We start from the raw sequence: 15,557 nt of genomic DNA, 5'->3' as shown, positions 1-15,557 counted from the left end.
CCACGACACTTCCGGCCTCACGACGATGTCGCGACGATGAGACAGCCTCTTCTTCGGCGGAAGTGGCTCGGGCTCGTTAAGGGTAGTCTTGCCCTTCTCCGCAGCTGAGAACCTCCGTATTGGCGCCATAGCCGATGCAACAAGCAGTGAAGGAAGGAAGGAAGAAGGAGCAGGAGAAGCAAAGGAAGAGATAGGTGACAGGGGCTCCGCCCCCTCTTCCTATTTATAGACAAGGGAAGGCCAACCGCCGGCCTCCACGATCTAAGGTAATAATGATCTTTTCTGCATGCAGCAAGGACTCGTCAAGTCGGTCAGTTGACCAGGCAGCGTGGGGAAGAGGAGATGCCCATGTCCAATCAATCGCCATGTGCCAACCGTGGCCGCAGGCTGTTGGGGCCCACGGCGCTCCGCGCTTGCCCTTTGGCTTCGCCACGAAGCCAAGCCCGAGCGGGCCTTGGGCCCGGGGGCTACTGTTGGCGTTCAGGGAACAGGGGTCCCTAGACTTGCCTGCCTGCGTCCCGTGGCGTGGCTCCATCAGCGGCCCTATATGGCCCGTCTTCACCAGCAAACACTCAAGACCCCCACGAGGGGCCAAGCCTCGTGAGGTGGACGACGCAAGACCTCCTCAAGGGCGGCCTCACCAGGATGGCTCGCGAGGGGCGGAGAGATCAAGGCAAGGGACACATCGTGAGGTTCCTATGATGCAAGCCATGACGACTAGAGCCAAGCGGGCGCTAGGCGGGTGCCTGTGCGCGCGGTGTCCTCGTTTCCTCTTTGGTGCTAAAGAGGCAAGCGCAGGCGAGGAGTCCCGAGGCATCAGTCAAAGGTTTCCATATCGGTGCAACAAGACCAAGACGAGCAGGACAACAGGAGGGATGTCACCATGGAGCCCAAGACGGCGTCACCACGAGAGCCTTTGGCAGGCGAAGACCACCTTTTGTCAAGATAGCTTGTACTAGCTGTCCCCCTTTGAATTGGCCGTTGTGGGATCCCTTCCTGCTCAATATTTGGGGAGAGGACCCGGGCCTCTATAAATAGGACTAGCCACCACCATAAAAGGGGAGATCGGCTCATCTAGAGAGAGACCATCGACAACCAGAAAAGTTCACCAAGCACAAGAACACCACTCCTCAGGAGGCTGTTCTTCCCTTGTAACTGTTCGTCCTCAGCCCAAGAGGCAATCCACCACAGCACACCGGAGTAGGGGTATTACACCACATCGGTGGTCCGAACTAGTATAAACTCTTGTGTCTCTTGTTCTTTGGGTTCGTCAAGCTAGGCCGTGAGATCATGATGTGTGCGAGCTAGAGAGGGGGAGAGATCTTCGTGCGCATCCCAGTGTTCGAACGTCAAGGGTTTTGCCGGAACCCGAAATCTGACTAACGTGGTCAACGAACGACATCCATCGGAAGTGGACTATACGTGGAGAGGCTGACAGCTGGGTCCACGGCCGCACACAAGGAAATGCCTCCTTATTACGGGCAAAATAATGATTCCTCCACATGACATCTGGGACCCATCGGAAGGGCCTCTGTATTTCGCGAAGAAAACGTTCCCCCCGCTGACAGCTCGGACCCACCAGCTATATCTTCGCACACAAGGAAGTGTCTCCTTATTATGCACAAACAAATGAATACCCCCTGCGTGGGAGGCTGACTTGTGGGCCTACTAAGTTGATGAGGACAGAGGGCTTTGTCAACTTAGTCAATATGAACGATTCTAGCTCCAGTGACCGTACGATGTCCATCCAACGGCTGTAGTGCTTCTTCAACCTCTGGTCTTCTTGCTCCAGCCGCCCAAACTTGCGTTGGTCGTGCCACATGCTCCTGCCTCCCGTGGCCGGCTGTGATGCCGCGAGGGCCTCACCGCCCCCTACTACTCCCACCGCTAGCCAGGCCATCTGCCTCTACTCACCCACACCCCCTGTTATTCTGCGGCGACGACAGCCTCACACCGCTGCTGAACCAGTGAACCGTCGTACTCCTCTCCGTGTGGGCTTCCACTTCCACGTCTTCCCCGGCTCCGCGCCGTCCCCTTCCTAGGCCTCGCCATCGTCCACTGTCGTGGTGCTCTCGGTGCGGTGTGGTCAATGTGGTCAAGGAACGACTTCCATTGGAAGAGTACTGTACGTGGAGAGGTTGACAGCTGGGTCCACGGCCGCAACAAGGAAGTGCCTCCTTATTACGCGCAAAATAATTATTCCTCCACCTGACAGCAGGGACCCATCGGATGGGCCACCGTATTTTGTGAAAAAATGTTTCCCCCCTGACTGTTGGGACCCACCAGCTAAATCTTCGCATGCAAGGAAGTGCTTGACAGTCGGGACCCACCTGGTCGAAGCGTACGTAGCGTTGTCATTCTGGTCGTGAACGTGTACGCACATACTGATCGATGTAGAGGCGCGCACGTGTCGTAGTAGGGGAGCGCACGTGTGGTAGTAGCGGCGCGCATGTAGCATGTACACGTACGTACAGCGGCCAGGGTGCAAGACAGTAAATACGGCCACGTACGTACATACGGGCGGGGTATCGAACGCCTACTCACGCATACGTATGACCAGGGCTCGTGTACATGGCTGTGGCTGGGTCGGAACGGAGAAACTGCGTCGTCGTCGTGTTCATGGGGAGGCAACGAAATGCGTCATCTTCATCGGGAGGCAACGGAACGCGTGCTGTTCATCGGGAGCCAACCGACTTGGATGGAACAGGCGATGGAAACGAGGCCTGGCATACCGCAGAACGGAGGAAACGACCTTGTGTTCGACCGTCCATGGAGGAAACGGGATCCTGTTCATTGGGAGGGGTCTGGCGTACTGGAAAACGGAAGAAACGGACCTCCTATGGTCGAAACGGGGTCCTGTTGATTAGGAGGGGTGTGGCATACCGCAAAACAGAGGAAACGGACTTGTGTCGGAGCGCTACGGTCTAAACGGGGGGTCCTGTTCATCGGGAGGGGTGTGGCGTACCGCAAAACGAGACTCCACGGGATACTGTTATCTCCACCGTCGACCTCCTCCAGCCTCCACGGGATACTATTCATCCACCGTCGACCTCCTCCAGCCTCCACCTGCGACTGTTCATCCACGGGCTCCTGTTCATCCAGCCTCCACCGGCTACTGTTCAACAAGCCCTCTCCACGGGGTCCTTTTTAACCACCCCTCCACGGGCTACTGTTCATCCAGCCCTCCACCGGCTACTATTCAACCAGCCCTCCACCAGCTATTGTTCAACCAGCCCTCCATAGGGTCCTGTTCATCCAGCCTTCACGGGGTCCTGTTCATCCACCGGCTCGATTGATCGGGGTATTGTTCATCCAGCGGCAACGGCCTCTACTACCACGGGTTCCTGTTCATCCAACCCCCATCGGGAACTGTTCATCCAAACCCCCAACAATGCTCACTGTTCATCCAGAGGCAACATCGATCGGCTTCAGTTAGCAGCAGTAGCGAAGGAATCGCTCGATCGAGTTCAGTTAACAGCCATCGATTGATCGCTCGGGTTCAGTAACGTGTAGCCTGCAGTGCAATCGCTCGGGTTCAGTAAGAGCCCAACGCCTCGCTCGGGTTCAGTTAGAGCGCAATGCCTCGCACACACGCGCGTACGTACGAGGGAAACGCGCATCGCTCGGCCCCCGACCAGCCACCGTAACCGGGAACTCCCTGATATTTTCCTCGCCCTCGCTTCTACCATGGTTTTTTCTGTCATGGATGGCCCAAAGAATGTCGTGCAACTGCGTCTCCGGCCCGCCCAGGACAAAAATCCCATTTTCTATCATGATTTTTTTCATAGAAGTAGGACCCACCACATCTATGATGATACCGGGTTTTGTCACAATTATTGTCATAGCAGTGTCATAAGTATGACAGAAAAAAATTGTTCGGCCCAAAATGTCACGGATATGTCTTTTTTTTGTAGTGAAAGGAAGGAAGGTGTCGAGGCAATGAAGCACCCAAAGTTTTTGTGTAGTTCCGCCAAAATCGAGCATCCTTGTTGGCACATATATTGAGAGAGTGAGATTACTGTAATACTGGAACTAGTTGATGAAACGTACACTAACAAATAGAAGCACCCTCATTATCTTAGTGGGTAAAGTTAGCACCATAGTAGTCTTGCTTAAAGAGAGGTACTAGTTTATTTAATTAGTGCCAATTAGCTCAACACTCAAAGCATTGCCATGTATCATAGGTTGCAAAACTTTAACGTGCAAAGATAAAGGAGTTTCTCATGACAGTACCACGATAAAAATAGAGATGGCAGCAAACTAATATGGATGAAGGCCTTAGGCCGGTACCAACCTGAGCAAAAAAGCTTATTCATGTAGTACCAGAAGAGATGATAAAGCACTCACTGGAATCACTCAATAGTATATATTTTTGTGCACTTCAAATGTATGGTTGAAATCACTCTTGTTTACCAGTGCTGAGATTATATCAAAAGATTATCAAGAACTTCCAGCAGAGTTAAAGCACTGGCTGGGATATAGTTCATTGTATTGTCTTGTGTAGTTCCACTAAAATGTATGATTGGCACAACATGATCCCTGTTTGCACAAGTAGGAACAAGGCGAAACCTTCATTAGCTTAGTGAGAATGGATAGAAAGACATTAGAATATTACTCTAACAGTAGCATCATATTCATGATGGACAATACGCAAAACATTGCCTCATTGAACCAAGGCAATAAATTGACATGCAAAACAATACAACTATTATGTCATGACACTACCAAGATTCCCTCCCTACTCCACCACATGATTCACCTCCACAGACAAACATACACATGTACATGATTCAACATAGGATGCTACTAAAGATTTGTTTAACTCCGACAGGAAAATTAGGCAGCAATAAATTAGTGGTACTTAAGTACTCCTAATTAATTAAGTGACCTTGTAGGAGAGACAACAGAAGTGGAAGGGCTCCCTGCAGGATCGTCTCACATGTAAGGTAGACGTTACCGGAGCCCTTGGATGGCCTCGACTGAGGCCTCGGGCTTCAGCAAGATCACCTTGGCACTTTTTATTCTTCTTCTTCCTCCTCTTCATGCTCTGTTTCTCTTTCTCCTCACTAGTTGGTGAAACCAAGTACATGATTGGCCTTCTATTTCAGAATTGGTTTTGTCAGTGAGGGAGTACAAGTGTAATAGTAAACAATAGCATTATTTTCTCATGGCAGTCACAAAATAGAGATGAACACATGCATTAAATATCATTCTTACCTAAAGGAAGGTTATGGTGCCAATATGGATGATGAGGATTGGAACAAAGATCTCCCTTTGTGCAGTTCCACCGAAATGAACCAACTATTCCATTCTGACATTCCAGTTAAATAACACAAAAGCCACTTCTTTTAAGAAGTGTTTTGTCCAGTGCACCAAAAGGTCACAACAGCAACCAGGTGAAATGGATATCCTTGTTTGCACAAAAAGCTGCAGAGGAAACAGTCAGAGTATCAAACAATTACATGCAAAAACATTTGGCTAAACTTGTCATGGCTTATAACAGTGGCATGGCTTCATTTTACCAGGGGCATTAGATTAAGAACAACTAAATATTTGGTATAAGTGCATGGGACAGTGGGTGCACCAGCAGTCCAGCACCATGTACCCAAACTGTGGCATAAAGTGGTGATTCAGAGTTTGTTGCCCCGAGAAACAAACATCCAAGAAACATACCTGGGTTGGTCCCATTTTTGTTCACTCTAGCCACCTACTCCTATGTGTGGATAGCAAATCTAGTCCTGGTCATTCCACTGTGTATAGAGTTTCCCCTATATTTCCCTTTTCGACCAAGAGACCGGTTGGATGACCAGTCTGTACTACTTTCACCCCTTCCCTTCTTGTTTGTACCAAGTCCGATGTACATACTAAATTCCCACCCCCACTTTATTTCTTGTTTGAACCAAGTACAAGATTCGACTCCATGATGTAGCTTTACCTCTAACAATAGAAGAACAAAATAGGTGACATTCGACCATGCGATCAAGAGGATCTAAGAGGTAGAAAATGATGCACATGCAGCGACATAGAGAGATGGGGAAGTAGAGCTAGGGTTGTTTCGAAGGAAGATATACCTGAAGATCATCGGGATGTGGATAGGTGGGCGGCGGGAGGTCGGATCCGCGCACACTAGGGCAATGACGAAGGGATCGAAGGACCTCCCGCGCTGGTGCTCGGCCAGAGATAACGGTGCGGCCGACAGTGGGTCTCCTCCCTCGTTGTCGACAACAGCATAAACACTGCCCCTCCTTCCCTTCACCGGCGGAGGGGGATACGTCCAGATCTGTAACCAATGGTGAGGATAGAAAGACAATGTTTTTTGAATGGATAAAGACGATGTTACCACCACTATCTTGTTTAGGTCTGGAGAGGATGAGAGTGTGTTAATAGACCAACCCTAGCAAGCAAGCGCGGAGGCTCCGACCTATATATACGTAGTGGGGTAGTTTTCATTTTTCACTCCATCAAAACAATCGTTTATAATTGTGAACGTGCCAGGTCGCTGTTTTTTTGAGTTGTTGATTGTTTTTTGAGATAGCTACCCACTTATTCCAAGTGGTGTTACGATGTGCTAGGTTGCACTTTGTATCGTTCAACTATGGCACAAGACCCTCCATTAAATGAACAACCACCGCCTCGTAAAATTTGTGAGCAAGCCCACTGCTAAAATTATCGGAAACGTGGGCTGCCCCAACATGCATTATTATTTATATTTTCTATGTGGGTGTATCCTCAAAACAAAATGTGAGAGTACAATATTTATTGGGCCCCTTTGCAATTGGTGCAAAATTTTGACCAAAGATTTAACTGAAAAAATGTTAGTGCATGTTAACAAAAATTATATCGTTTGATTCGTATTTGAACATAGTTTTCAATGATGTAATTTTTTGTGACATGCATGAACATTTGGTTAGTTAAATATATAGTCAAAATTTGGCAAGGTGCATGATATGTCTCCAACGTATCTATAATTTTTTATTGCTCCATGCTGTATTATCTACTGTTTTGGACATTATTGGGCTTTATTATCCACTTTTATATTATTTTTGGGACTAACCTATTAACCGGAGGCCCAGCCCAGAATTGCTATTTTTTTTGCCTATTTTAGGGTTTTGAAGAAAAGGAATATCAAACGGAGTCCAAATGAAATGAAACCTTCGGGAACATGATTTTCTCACCAAACATGATCCAGGAGACTTGGACCGTACGTCAAGACACAAAAGAGGAGGCCACGAGGTAGGGGGCGCGCCTACCCCCCAGGCGAGCCCTCCACCCTCGTGGGCCCCCTGTTGCTCCACCGATGTACTCCTTCCTCCTATATATACCTACGTACCCCCAAACGATCAGATACGGAGCAAAAACCCTAATTCCACCGCCGTAACTTTTTGTATCCACGAGATCCCATCTTGGGGCCTGTTCCGGAGCTTCGCCGGAGGGGGCATCGATCACGGAGGGCTTCTACATCAACACCATAGCCTCTCCAATGAAGTGTGAGTAGGTTACCTCAGACCTACGGGTCCATAGTTTTTAGCTAGATGGCTTCTTCTCTCTTTTTGGATCTCAATACAATGTTCTCCCCCTCTCTTGTGGAGATCTATTCGATGTAATCTTCTTTTTGCGGTGTGTTTGTTGAGACTGATGAATTGTGGGTTTATGATCAAGTCTATCTATGAACAATATTTGAATCTTCTCTGAATTCTTTTATGTATGATTGGTTATCTTTGCAAGTCTCTTCGAATTATCAGTTTGGTTTGGCCTACTAGATTGATCTTTCTTGCAATGGGAGAAGTGCTTAGCTTTGGGTTCAATCTTGCGGTGTCCTTTTCAGTGACAGTAGGGGCAACAAGGCACGTATTGTATTGTTGCCATCGAGGATAACAAGATGGGGTTTTCATCATATTGCATGAGTTTATCCCTCTACATCATGTCATCTTGCTTAAGGCGTTACTCTGTTTTCATTAACTTAATACTCTTGATGCATGCTGGATAGCGGTCGATGAGTGGAGTAATAGTAGTAGATGCAGGCAGGAGTCGGTCTACTTGTCTCGGACGTGAGGCCTATATACATGATCATGCCTAGATATTCTCATAACTATGCTCAATTCTGTCAATTGCGTAACAGTAATTCGTTCACGCACAGTAGAATACTTATGCTCTTGAGAGAAGCCACTAGAGAAACCTATGGCCCCCGGGTCTATCTTCATCATATTAATCTTCCAATACTCAGTTATTTACTTTGCTTTTATTTTACTTTGCATCTTTATCATAAAAATACCAAAAAATATTATCTTCTCATATCTATCAGATCTCACTCTCGTAAGTGGCTGTGTAGGGATTGACAACCCCTTACTGCGTTGGTTGCGAGGATTTATTTGTTTTGTGCAGGTACGAGGGACTCGCGCGTGGCCTCCTACTGGATTGATACCTTGGTTCTCAAAAACTAAGGGAAATACTTACACTACTTTGCCGCATCATCCCTTCCTCTTCGGGGAAAAACCAACGCAGTGCTCAAGAGGTAGCAAGAAGGATTTCTGGCGCTGTTGCCGAGGAAGTTCGAGCAAGTCAAGATTTGACTCCCGACAACGAGCCATTTCTGGCGCCGTTGCCAGGGAGTCTACGCAAAAGTCAACATACTAAGTATCCATCACAATCCTTATCTCCCGCATTACATTATTTGCCATTTGCCTCTTGTTTTCCTCTCCCCACTTCACCCTTGCCATTTTATTCGCCCTCTCTCTCTATCCTCCCTCTCTTTCTCTATTCGCCTCTTTTCCGTTTGCTTGTTATTATGGCTAGTCCCTTATCTTCTCCGTTGTCTCCCGAGAATGAAGTTCTAAATTTTAAGCAAAGGGAGGGATAAAATCTAAAAGACGCTTGGTATAGAATTTGCAATGCTCAAAATAGATCTACCAGGAAGCAATCTACTTCCGTTCTTCTTCGCAATTTTTATGTAGGCGTTGCTCCTTGGTATAGATATGTCCTTGATACCATTACCGGAGGGAATTTCTTGGGTAGCTACACTTTTGATTCTTATAATGCTATGATAGATTTATTTGGCTCACCACCTCTTTTGGTTAATGGAACTGTATTAACTTTGGAGCTTGTAATGCAAAGGCTCGAAATTATTGAAAATAAGGTTGCTACCGTAGAGTCAATCGAAAATTTGTATAAAAAGATCCACAACCGAATCTCTCAATATGGATCTAAAGTATGAGTCACTTTGAAAAATATTAAAGAGAAGGAACCCATAGTTAATGAGAAAATAAATCATGATTCCACTAGAATCGATAAACTTGGAGGTATCATCACCAATTTGGGAACCGCGTTTTCTTCCGTAAAGAATACTCCAAGTCCTGCTACTAAAATTGCCAAGCTTATGTATGTTCCTAAAAATAAGGGTGAATCCTCTAGTAAGGAAACTGCGGATCTAAAATCTATAAGTATTCATCCCAATCTTTTTATCATTAAGGAGCCATTTGTTACAAGTGAAAATTTCAATCTTGTGCCCAAAACATTTCTAATCAATAAAAAGAAATAAATTCCTAAAAATGGTAGATGCCTCATTGAAGAATTGCCTACCAAAGATGGCAATACCTAGATCTATCCTTGCTTTTTATGCCTAGCTAGGGGCGTTAAACGATAGCGCTTGTTGGGAGGCAACCCAATTTTATTTTTATTCCTTGCTTTTTTTCTCCTGTTTAGTAATAAATAATTTATTTATCCTCTGTTTAGGTTGTGTTTTTTGTGTTTAATTAGTGTTCGTTCCAAGTAGAACCGTTGGGAAGACTTGGGGAAAGTCTTGTTAATCTTGCTGTAAAAAAACAGAAACTTTAGTGCTCACGAGAACTGCTGCCATTTTTATTTGGAAAGTGATATTTAGTTAATTATTTTTGCAGATGATTAATAGATATATTCCTCACGTCCCGCAATTTATTTTAGAATTTTTGGGGTTCCAGATCTTGCACTAGCTACATATTACTACATACTGTTCTGTTTTTGACAGATTCTGTTTTTCGTCTGTTGTTTGCTTATTTTGATGAATCTATGGCTAGTAAAATAGTTTATAAACCATAGAGAGGTTGGAATACAGTAGGTTTAACACCAATATAAATAAATAATGAGTTCATTACAGTACCTTGAAGTGGTCTTTTGTTTTCTTTCGCTAACGGAGCTCACGAGATTTTCTACTTTAAGTTTTGTGTTGTGAAGTTTTCAAGTTTTGGGTAAAGATTTGATGGATTATGGAACAAGGAGTTGCAAGAGCCTAAGCTTGGGGATTCCCATGGCATCCCCAAGATAATCTAAGGACACCTAAAAGCCAAAGCTTGGGGATGCCCCGGAAGGCATCTCCTCTTTCATCTACTTCTATCGGTAACTTTACTTGGAGCTATATTTTTATTCACCACATGATATGTGTTTTGCTTGGAGCGTCTTGTATTATTTGAGTCTTTATTTGTTAGTTTACCACAATCATCCTTGCTGTACACACCTTTTTAGAGAGCCATACATGATTTGGAATTTGTTAGAATACTCTATGTGCTTCGCTTATGTCTTTTGAGTTATGTAGTTTGCTCTAGTACTTCACTTATATCTTTTAGAGCACGGTGGTGGATTCGTTTTATAGAAACTATTGATCTCTCATGCTTCACTTAGATTATTTTGAGATACTTAAATAGCATGGTAATTTTCTTAAATAATCCTAAAATGCTTGGTATTCAAGAATAATAAAACTTTCTTATGAGTGTGTTGAATACTATGAAAAGTTTGATGCTTGATAATAGTTTTGAGACATGAAGATGGTGATATTAAAGTTGTGCTAATTGAGTAGTTGTGAATTTTAGAACTACTTGTGTTAAAGTTTGTGATTCCCGTAGCATGCACGTATGGTGAACCGTTATGTGATGAAGTCAGAGCATGATTTATTTATTGATTGTCTTCCTTATGAGTGGCGGTCGGGGACGAGCGATGGTCTTTTCCTACCAATCTATCCCCCTAGGAGCATGCGCGTAATACTTTGCTTTGATAACTTGTAGATTTTTGCAATAAGTATATGAGTTCTTTATGATTAATGTTGAGTCCATGGATTATACGCACTCTCACCCTTCCACCATTGCTAGCCTCTCTAATACCGCACACCTTTCCCCGGTATCATATACCCACCATATACCTTCCTCAAAAAAGCCACCGTACCTAACTATTATGGCATTTCCATAGCCATTCCGAGATATATTGCCATGCAACTTTCCACCGTTCCATTTATTATGACACACGACATCATTGTCATATTGCTTAGCATGATCATGTAGTTGACATCGTATTTGTGGCAAAGCCACCGTTCATAATTCTTTCATACATGTCACTCATGAGTCATTGCATATCCTGGTACACCGCCGGAGGCATTCATATAGAGTCATATTTTGTTCTAAGTATCGAGTTGTAATTGTTGAGTTGTAAGAAAATAAAAGTGTGATGATCATCATTATTAGAGCATTGTCCCAAGTGAGGAAAGGATGATGGAGACTATGATTCCCCCACAAGTCGGGATGAGACTCCGGACGAAAAATAAAAAAAGAAAGAAAAGAGGACATAAAAAAAAGAGAAAAGGCCCAAATAAAAAAATGAGAGAAAAAGAGAGAAGGGACAACGCTACTATCCTTTTGCCACACTTGTGCTTCAAAGTAGCACCATGATATTCATAGTAGAGAGTCTCTTATTTCGTCACTTTCACATACTAGTGGGAATTTTTCATTATAGAACTTGGCTTGTATATTCCAATGATGGGCTTCCTCAAATTGCCCTAGGTCTTCGTGAGCAAGCAAGTTGGATGCACACCCACTTAGTTTCTTTTGTTGAGCTTTCATATACTAATAGCTCTAGTGCTTCTGTTGCATGGCAATCCCTACTCACTCACATTGATATCTATTGATGGGCATCTCCATAGCCCGTTGATACGCCTAGTTGATGTGAGACTATCTTCTACCTTTTTTGTCTTCTCCACAACCACCTATAGTGCTATATCCATGGCTCACGCTGATGTATTGCATGAAGATTGAAAAAGTTTTGAGAATGTCAAAAGTATGAAACAATTGCTTGTCTTGTCATCGGGGTTGTGCATGATTTAAATACTTTGTGTGGTGAAGATAGAGCATAGTCAGACTATATGATTTTGTAGGGATAACTTTCTTTGGCCATGTTATTTTGAGAAGACATGATTGCTTTGTTAGTATGCTTGAAGTATTATTATTTTTATGTCAATATGAACTTTTATCTTGAATCTTTTGGATCTGAATATTCATACCACAATTAAGAAGAATTACATTAAAATTATGCCAAGTAGCACTCCGCATCAAAAATTTTGTTTTTTTTCATTTACCTACTCGAGGAAGAGCAGGAATAAGCTTGGGGGTGCTTGATACGTCTCCAACGTATCTATAATTTTTGATTGCTCCATGCTGTATTATCTACTGTTTTGGACATTATTGGGCTTTATTGTCCACTTTTATATTATTTTTGGGACTAACCTATTAACCGGAGGCCCAGCCCAGAATTGCTGTTTTTTTTGGCCTATTTTAGGGTTTTGAAGAAAAGGAATATCAAACGGAGTCCAGACGGAATGAAACCTTCGGGAACATGACTTTCTCACCGAACATGATCCAGGAGACTTGGACCATACATCAAGACACAAAAGAGGAGGCCACGAGGTAGGGGGGCGCGCCTACCCCCCCCCCCCCCCCCAGGCGCGCCCTCCACCCTCGTGGCCCCCCTGTTGCTCCACCAACGTACTCCTTCCTCCTATATATACCTAAGTACCCTCAAACGATCCAATACGGAGCAAAAACCCTAATTCCACCACCGTAACTTTCTGTATCCACGAGATCCCATCTTGGGGCCTGTTTCGGAGCTCCGCCGGAGGGGGCATCGATCACGGAGGGCTTCTACATCAACACCATAGCCTCTCCGATGAAGTGTGAGTTGTTTACCTCAGACCTATGTGTCCATAATTATTAGCTAGATGGCTTCTTCTCTATTTTTGGATCTCAATACAATGTTCTCCCCCTCTCTTGTGGAGATCTATTCGATGTAATCTTCTTTTTGCGGTGTGTTTGTTGAGACCGATGAACTGTAGGTTTATGATCAAGTCTATCTATGAACAATATTTGAATCTTCTCTGAATTCTTTTATGTATGATTGGTTATCTTTGCAAGTCTCTTCGAATTATCAGTTTGGTTTGGCCTACTAGATTGATCTTTCTTGCAATGGGAGAAGTGCTTAGCTTTGGGTTCAATCTTGCGGTGTCCTTTCCCAGTGACAGTAGGGGCAGCAAGGCACGTATTGTATTGTTGCCATCGAGGATAACAAGATGGGGTTTTCATCATATTGCATGAGTTTATCCCTCTACATCATGTCATCTTGCTTAAGGCGTTACTCTGTTTTCATTAACTTAATACTCTAGATGCATGTTGGATAGCGGTCGATGAGTGGAGTAATAGTAGTAGATGCAGGCAGGAGTCGGTCTACTTGTCTCGGACGTGATGCCTATATACATGATCGCGCGTAGCCTCCTACTGGATTGATACCTTGGTTCTCAAAAACTGAGGGAAATAGTTACGCTACTCTGCTGCATCATCCCTTCCTCTTCTGGGAAAAACCAACGCAGTGCTCAAGAGGTAGCAGTGCATTAAATCAACACATGCAAGTATCAAGAGGAAAGTCATGGCATGCATGCATGAATTGTAATTAATACATCAATAAATGCAAATTATTGAAATATATTGAGTGCAGTGCTTTGATGTGTTGCGTCAACTCGTACAACAACGAGAAGTTTGGTTTCCCTACACGCTCTCCCTCTCACACGCGGTGGACATGCAGCAGTTCATTCAGTGTCAGATGGCTAGAAGCATACTGTAGTACTCCTCCACTACAGTAGTACTCCATCATTGTTCAACTTCCCGAAGAGGCGAAGAGCCAAGCGCAGCCCGGACGCTCATGTGGTAGTTTCATGTGTAGAGTAGTCTAGGATAGCGTGTACCGTGCATGTAAGCTTAAAATCATTGGGGTCGTCTCCATGCTATGATGCCGTCTCGAAGATTTTTTTGATTAAAATAATCTTCTGGCCCGACCTGTCATCCTGGTGATTGTAGTTTGCATGCTCATCTGGTCAAGAAAGGAATATATTGTGCTGGGGTAAATGTTAAAGGTTGCAGCAAATATATTGTACACTGCGGGTCTTTCAGCCAAGTTTATAGGCAACCATGTGGGGCTAGTGCTATGGTGTGTCACGTCAACTCGTACAATGAGGAGAAGCTTGATTTTACTACCACATGCCTTCTCCCTCGCCCATGCGTGCGGTGGCTCGCAGACGAGGACATGCTTTTGCTTAAGCTGGTCATAATGGAAAGTATCATATACTAGTATCATGCATATGATACTAGTGTATGATACTACATCCGTAGTGCATAGTATCATATGTTAGTATCATAGATGACTTCATTTATTAGCATGCATGACGCATAGTAGCACAACATTTAATATGATACGGTATCATGATATGATACTCAACCATCTCTTTCTTCATTTAATTCTATGCCACCTCATCAAATTTGCCTAGTTGGCATGCATGATACTACCTATGATACTCCCATTATAGCTAGGCTTATACTACAACAAGCTATCCCACCCGCACACGGTGGACGGACATGCAACAGTGGATTTGATAATGTAGAAGTAGTAGTAACACCATTGTTCGTCTTCTCAAAGAGGCGAAGAGCCAAGCGCAACCCGAACGTGGCAGTTGCGAACGCTTGTGTGGCAGTCTTTGTGTGGGTTGGGGCGTGTTGCGGTGCCTTGGAGCATGCATATAGCCAGGCTCTTGCATGAGAAAAAATTGCTATTTGAGCCCACTATTGTAGTACTACTTGCTAGTATAGCCCTGTAAACCGGAAAGGAGTATTTGCCTTTCTAGAGATTTCAATAAGTGACTACACTACACCCTAAATGAGTAGTACTCCCTCCATCCCAAAATTCTTGTCTTACATTTGTCTAGGTACGGATGCATCTAATACTAAAATGTGACTTGATACATCTGTATTTATACAAATTTAAGACAAGAATTTTGGGACGGAGGGAGTAGTACATATGGAGCAAAATGAGTGAATCTACGCCGTAAATAAATACGTAGTTCTCTCATTTTCCTCTCCGCCTTGGTTGCGATGCACAATATTGAGTACTCCTATATGACTAGCCGCTCTATCTACATGCGGGACATCAAAGCATTTGGGCCCGTGGGACATCCACCAAATCACAGCGAGGTGCTATAGTCGAGACTCACCGGTCACCCCGGTGTGGCCGTCATGACCCGTCATATCACAAAACCCACACCTTTACCAGTAGTGGCAAAGTGGCCTCGAAGTTGGACTGGACGAAGCAACCATCATTTCACTAGAATTCTCGTTGAAGCCCTTTCTCCCCTTTCTTGAAGAAAACCTCACTCCAGGCTACTCACTTCTTCCATTTTTCTTCTGTACCGATGAAGGAAAGTTGGGCGAATTAGTGATGCTACT

Source organism: Triticum urartu, chromosome 7A (assembly GCF_056163025.1).
Source record: "Triticum urartu cultivar PI428250 chromosome 7A, HENAU_Tu73, whole genome shotgun sequence".
Lineage (NCBI taxonomy): Eukaryota > Viridiplantae > Streptophyta > Magnoliopsida > Poales > Poaceae > Triticum > Triticum urartu.
The sequence above is the reverse complement of the archived record's forward strand: the minus strand, read 5'-3'. Positions refer to the sequence as shown.